Below are 6947 nucleotides of genomic sequence, written 5' to 3'. Positions count from 1 at the left end.
GGAAAGAATAATAATAATGATAATATTCAACGAGAACACCATACTATAGATGAAGACCGTTGTATTCTGGGTTATAACAGGGTAAATAAATATGAAAATAATATTAACGGGAAGTAAAAAAGTAGTTTTAAATAAATTATTTGAATAAATGAATCTTGAATCAACATAACTCTTCAGCTTAAATAGTGGACATTTTTGTACTGAATAAACTAGCAACGTTTATTTATGCACGTTTATGCAAAGATTTCTTGGAAAACAATACAACACTAACTGTTCTAAACGGGTCACAAAATGTAACAGAACTTGTCGTGGTGTATGACCATATCCTTTGCGCCGCCAGACTACGTACACCAATAAATAAATTGCGTAACACTGAGTAGGGACGTGTACTTGATCACCCCGCTTGGTGTATTGACTATCTCCGTCTTTCGTTGATCAAAAAATTATTTGCAGTACATTAATGAATAATGAAATTGAATTTTAGAAAAGTGCATTCCCCACCATCAGTTCCCTCGCTTATTATTTCATTTGCTTCTTCCAGTTTCGATCTGAAGAATTTCCTGCTTTCTTCTTTGTTCCTAGAAACTGATGCCCTTTTTTCTCTTCATTTTAGAAACGTCTTTTTGTGTCTGTTTTTTGGGGGGAGGAGGGCCACTCGACTCTTTAAGATAAGATGTTGATCGCATTGTTTCTCTATACATATATGTATTATATATATATGTATATATATATATATATATATATATATATATATATATATATATATATATATATATATATATATATATATATATATATGTATATATGGATAGATAGATAGATAAGTAAAGCGCTTTGGATTTTCTGTCCAGGCAGAATTAGTTTCTGTTCTTTCTTGGTTCAAAATTTAATAATTTTTGCGTGAATGCACTCGAGAGAACAGGAAAAGTGCAGGGCTTAGGCATTGCGTTTTCATGCTTTGTTGATATATTCAGCATAATAGAAGGTTAACATTTCTTTATGCGGCCTGGTCGTAAATTAAGAGAGAGAAAGTTGCAAGACAGTGAAGCTCTCAGAAAAGAAATGAGTGATATCTGAAAATGAAAACATGAAAACCAACAGTAACAAAGGAGCAAAGGCTAGGGAATCATGATGCGAAGAGCATGCACGTTCGAGATCTCTTTCGCCTGCGCAGCAGCAGCAGCTAGTCTGAGTTTGATTAATTTGGACTATTGGAGGTGAGCCACGCCATCCTTCATCTCGTATTTTGGCGCTCGCACCTGTGCGTTTCATCCACGGAACGCAACTGTGCCTGTGTCTAATAGTTGTCATTATGGTTAACTTTGCATGTAAATCGTACCAATAAGTTATTTTTCACGTGAACTATCTGGGATGGCTGGTTTCAGAGCCCGAAATCCCATTACACCATCGGACTGATAGACTCATGGCTCAACCACGTTTAATGATTTTGAAATGACAAAAATAATGAGGGCGATCGTAACACCCAGTTAATAATTATTACCCCACTGGATGAAAACTAGGTGATCCTAGATTAATCAGTTCATTGATAAAACAAATTTTGTGATATTTTCGAGACGCAGTTATATTAATATTTGCAGAATTGACTAAAGTTTTAATAAGAAACTGCTGGCTAAAGTGATATACACTCCCGTATGGAAATAACTGCAAACGTTGACCAGTACTAAACTTGAATTTATATGTATATGTATGCCTTCGATCGTTGTTCGGAACTGGTTACAAAGGCATAACCGGAGAGAAACCGACTGGTTAACTGCGTTTGAAAGTTGCTGCAGTTGAAGTATGATCAAAATATATTTTGAAATTCCTGGTCATGTGCCCTAACAACCTCATCTTAATACCCCCACCTCCAACCGCACCTTAGCCAACTCCCCCTCCCTCCTACCCCATTGCTCACCCCGCCCCAACCCATCACTATGTAAAACTGGTCATGTAAAAGGTGAGGGACATATATTTTACCTGACTACGTGCTATTCAGAGCTAAATAACCGATCTTCTTGAATTTAGGGGTTAATTTATTTGATGGAGTGGGGAGGCAGCAGACCGACATTGCCAAACTGGTTAGGCGAAGTTGGCTGGAATCTGGAGATCAACGGCGACTGAACGATATTCAAGAGTGACACAATTTGTCTTAATTAGATACATTTGGAGGCTGCTAATCGTGGTACCTGTTGCGTCTCTGCAAACAATTATGCACGCTCTGTGAGGGTATGAAACGAGTAATAATAGAATATCATAACGGAAAATGAAAGGTCGTTTTCTTACCGAGGGCTGGGCGAGGCAATTCCTGCGTTCATGCTTTAGAAATTCTGCTTTTTTTTATATATATAATTATGTTTTCAACATAATTGCGGTTTGTCATAACTAAACTTGATAGGTTTCACATGCACTGCTTTTAAAAATCTTTTAAATACGAGATTCGCCAGAAAGCTCCAGAATCATGAAATAGGAAAGAATATTAAGGTAACATTTATAGTATTGCATGGCAACTGCGTTCGACAGCCAATCAAAGCGCAACACTTTATGGTAACTCAACCTGCTAACCTTTCAAGGTTCTGGTTATTTTTGAATTATTTCCTTGTTTGCCTTCTCTTCCCCCTCTTCTTTCTCTTCCTCCTCCCTCTTTATATTACGTTTTTATAACTCACCAACGAAAAGGCTCAAGCTTTTAAGAGAGAGTGAGAGTTTGAAAGCAGGAAACTATAAAACGAAAACAATTAAAACAAGAGACTAGCACAAGAGCAAGTGCTTGTGGTGTCATAAGGCCATCACAATCGACAACAATAGGAGGACGGTTGGTTAATACGTTCCCTTCAACTGACACTCAAGGATTTGCTGTCCGACTTTTCATGCCGTGATAATTACGCTCATAAAGTGGACTAGCGTTCGTATTCCAGTTTTTTGTTTGTTCTCTTATTTTTCAATGTCCTTCTTTACTCGCCTACCATAAAAACGGAATAAATGTGATTTTCCATTATGGAGTGAGTTCTGTCAGAAAAACTAGACATGGGGTACAATTGATTAATTAACTTGGCTGTGTCGGTCAACAGAGCTTTGATGAACGATTTGCAATTGTGGTCATTTTGATGTTCTTTTTGCCATAAAAAAAGGTAAAGACCAACCCAAAGAATTGTATGAAACATATCGATTTGGGTTTTCTACACAAGTTGTTATTACATGTGTACAATATATAAAAGCACACACGTGCGCACACATTATTTTTTACATACACATATATATATATATATATATATATATATATATATATATATATATATATATATATGTGTGTGTGTGTGTGTATATATATATAATGTGTGTGCATGTAGGTATGTATGTGCTTGCCAACAATTTGTGCAAAGCTACAATTTGTACTACATGCAGCTGCCACTCCCTAGGTCATGTAAGCCCCTTTCAACTCACCAGTCATCTACCCCGCTAACACCGGACTGAGCACATTGCATGAGGTCGGGGGGAGAATAAAACTTGTAAGTAATGGCTACGTGTACAAATGTGAATACCTGGTGCTTTTTTTTTTCCTATTTTTTCTGTGGGGAAGTGAACGCCCTTGCATTCGTTTATCTGTGCACATCCCTGTATGCTTGGGTGTGTGGATACATGTGTATATACTTGCGTTTTGAGTATCTTTTCGCTTATGTGCGTTCTCATGTATATGTTTAGATGTGGGCATCTGTGTGGTTTTCATGTGCATTCACTTTTGTGTAAGGGTGAGTCTGTTGGAAGTGAATGTGCCTTTATGTTTGCATGCATGCAGTTTTGCTTCTCTTGTATGCGTTATGCATGCTTGTATGTTTGTGTGCTTCTCCGTGTGTGTGTGAAGTTGTTGTGCCTATGTGTATATGCGTGCAGTCTTGCATCTGCTTTATATGCAAAAGTGTGCGCCTCGGTGTGTGTGCGTGCTTCGCTCTGTGCACGGGTGTTAAATGGTTGCATCTATTTGTAACCATGCGTCTTTTTGTAAGGCCGAAGGTCACTTGAATGTTGCCGCCACATTTTTTTAATATTTTGTACGTGTTTGATAATTCCAAATGATTAAAAAAAAAAAACACACACACACACACACGTCTCACGTGCTTGTTAATTTAAAGGTGAAAGCGGCAATACTTCGTCAAGCTCTGTAATTGGCTTGGCTGTCGTCGTATTTCAGGCGAGGGCTATTATGAGTGGATAGGATCTGACGAGGTGAGCGGGGTACGTGAAAATGCACTTTTCCGAGCGCTCGCGAGCGTGCGCGCGCGATAAGGGCTGCTTGCTTGCTTGCTTGCTTGATTAAAAGCCAGACAGCTTTGGGCCGTCTCTCTGTCTCTGGGTCTTTCCGTTTCTGAGTCTGCTCATGCACCCCCATGACTGTGCATGCACTCTCCCTCTTCCTCTCTGGTGTTATGTTCTTTGGAGGCGTGCTTTGCTTCTTAATGCCTTTTCCGGATCGTTCACCAATAACAGCAGTGCTTATAATAAAACGCATAACGCAGCCATATATTTACTTTTACTGTGTGAAGCAACGATAGCATAAACCTTGTAGAACAAGTCATATATAATGACTAATGAAAATATAAGACAATTGATAAACAAGGCAATGAAGCAATAACAAGAAAATGCCATGGAGCTGATTAAAAAACAAAATGACGGCTTAATTAAACTGAACCTCTTTCACATAATAGAAATGACAAACAGGCAAATTGCTTTAACATAAGACTTAGCGGTCTTTCACTCCAGGTCTGAGCCACGCCTAGCATCGGCCAAATCAAGATCAAATGTATCTGAATGGGGTCAGAGAGAGAGAGAGAGAGAGAGAGAGAGAGAGAGAGAGAGAGTAGACAACCAGAGAGAGTGCGAGTGGCAAGCACTAATCCAAATACAAAAATTTGTGGCAGCTGAGAGAGAGAGAGAGAGAGAGAGAGAGAGAGAGAGAGAGAGAGAGAGAGAGAGAGAGAGAAAAGAGGGCACTGGTGCAGGTTACCGAAATCTCTGAAGATCTGGAAGGAGTGGGAGAGGGGAGTCGGATAACGAAACCCCAATACAGAAACAAACGCAAAGCGCTCGTGTGAGAGAGACAGACAGAGAGAGAGAGAGGGAGAATCAGTTGCACACGTGTGTGCAACAGCTATGTAATTTATTAAGTAGCGTATTAATTTTTTTCATTGTTGATGATATTTATCCAACGAAAGGTAAACTGAACTTTTGACTGGGTCTTTGGAGAGCGTTGAAGAGAGATGAATTTTTAATCAAATTTTTTAATTAAGCGTCAATATAAATTATATAAAGTTCAGTGGGTTATCAATTTTTACGAGGTGCAGTATGTGATGTTACAAATCGCACTCCAGAACTCGAACAATATTGACCATGTGTGAATATGCATAAAGAACATCACAGAGAGGGTGTTTTGTTGCCAAATCTCTGGGGTATTTGGTTGCAAACAACATCTTGAGTTCGCATGCAAATATGGATGTATTCGCCTTGCACAACTGATTTACTGCAAACATTCCATTGTTGTTTCATTAATTCTTGAACTGTCTCATGCATGTATATATGTATTTGCCTTCTTAAATTTCTTTATTTCATTTCGTATCGTATTGAAGTAGTCGGTCCAGATTTTAACAAAATTTACATGACAGTTTTGCCACCTTCTATATATTGTTTATTACTGAAACATCAAGTAAAATTCATATGGCAACATAATCAAAGAAGTAAAGAGAAATTCGAAGGATTTTGAAAGGGAAGGTTTGATAATATGTGAAGATTAAGAAAACGGAGGAACGACAAACATTGGGCCATTTGAAGGAAAATAATCTGGAAAAGAGAAAGAAAGCTAACCTTGGGTAAAAAAGTATACCTTAGTTTTACCAGACCACTGAGCTGATTAAATAATCTTATTTTACGGGCTAAGAACCAATTGGTTAGCAAACCTACAGCTTATTGTGGAATCCGAACCACATTAGGGTGATTTCAACCTTGGGTGATTCAAGGAAAAGTAAGTTGGTGGACAAACTGGGAGAAGATGAAAAGAGGAAAACTGGGAAAACAGGGCAAGAGGAGGAACTTGGAAAATCGAGTAGAAAGAAAAGAGGAGAAATTTGGGCACTTAAGAGGAAAGAGGAGGGACTGTTGGAAAGAACCGAGATGAGGATGGTGAAGTGGATTGCTGGAATATCACTACTGGAGGTAAGAGGAGGGAGAGTCAACATATATATAAAGAAGAATGTGCGGTATATGTAACGTAAAGGAGAAGGCTAGGGAAGCTCGTCAGAGATACTATGGCCATGTAATAAGAAGAGAGGAGATGGAACCAATCAAGAGAGCTAAGAACATGCCAGTGATGGGGGGGGGAGGAGTGTGGGGCGTCAACGGATCAGATGGATAGATGTAGTGAGGTGGGATATGGGTGAAGTGGGACTGGGGAAGCAGATGCAAGGAATAGAAATAGATGGGGAAAGTTGACTCGGGCGGCCGACCCTGCTATACAGTGGGATTAATAAGGTCGAAAGAAGAAGAAGTAAATAGGAGAAATTTGGTAACAAGAAGAAAAAGGGAAAAAGACAAAATTGGGTAACAGGGAGAGAGCAAAACTGGGTAAAAGGAGAAAACAAGAAAAATTTGGTAAGAGGAATAAAGGGAAAATTGGGTCAGAAGAGAAGAGAAAAACTGGGTAAATGCAGAACATAGAAAACTTGGGTAAAACCAAATGAAAAAAATACAAAAATGAAACTTTGAGGGTTATTTCAGTTAAAAGATTGGAGACACGAAAAATGGACACATACCTGAGTAGAAAATTAAAGACCTCAAAAATAAAAACTCTTGACATGTATAAGAAAAATTGACAGTCGGGAGAACCAGCTGAAGTGTAAACACGTTTTGCAGGAGTAAACAATTCCAAGAAAACTTTGGTTTTTTATTTGTTTATTTTTTGG

This window comes from Macrobrachium rosenbergii, chromosome 9 (assembly GCF_040412425.1).
Source record: "Macrobrachium rosenbergii isolate ZJJX-2024 chromosome 9, ASM4041242v1, whole genome shotgun sequence".
Classification (NCBI taxonomy): Eukaryota; Metazoa; Arthropoda; class Malacostraca; order Decapoda; family Palaemonidae; genus Macrobrachium; species Macrobrachium rosenbergii.
This window is presented reverse-complemented; position numbering follows the sequence as displayed.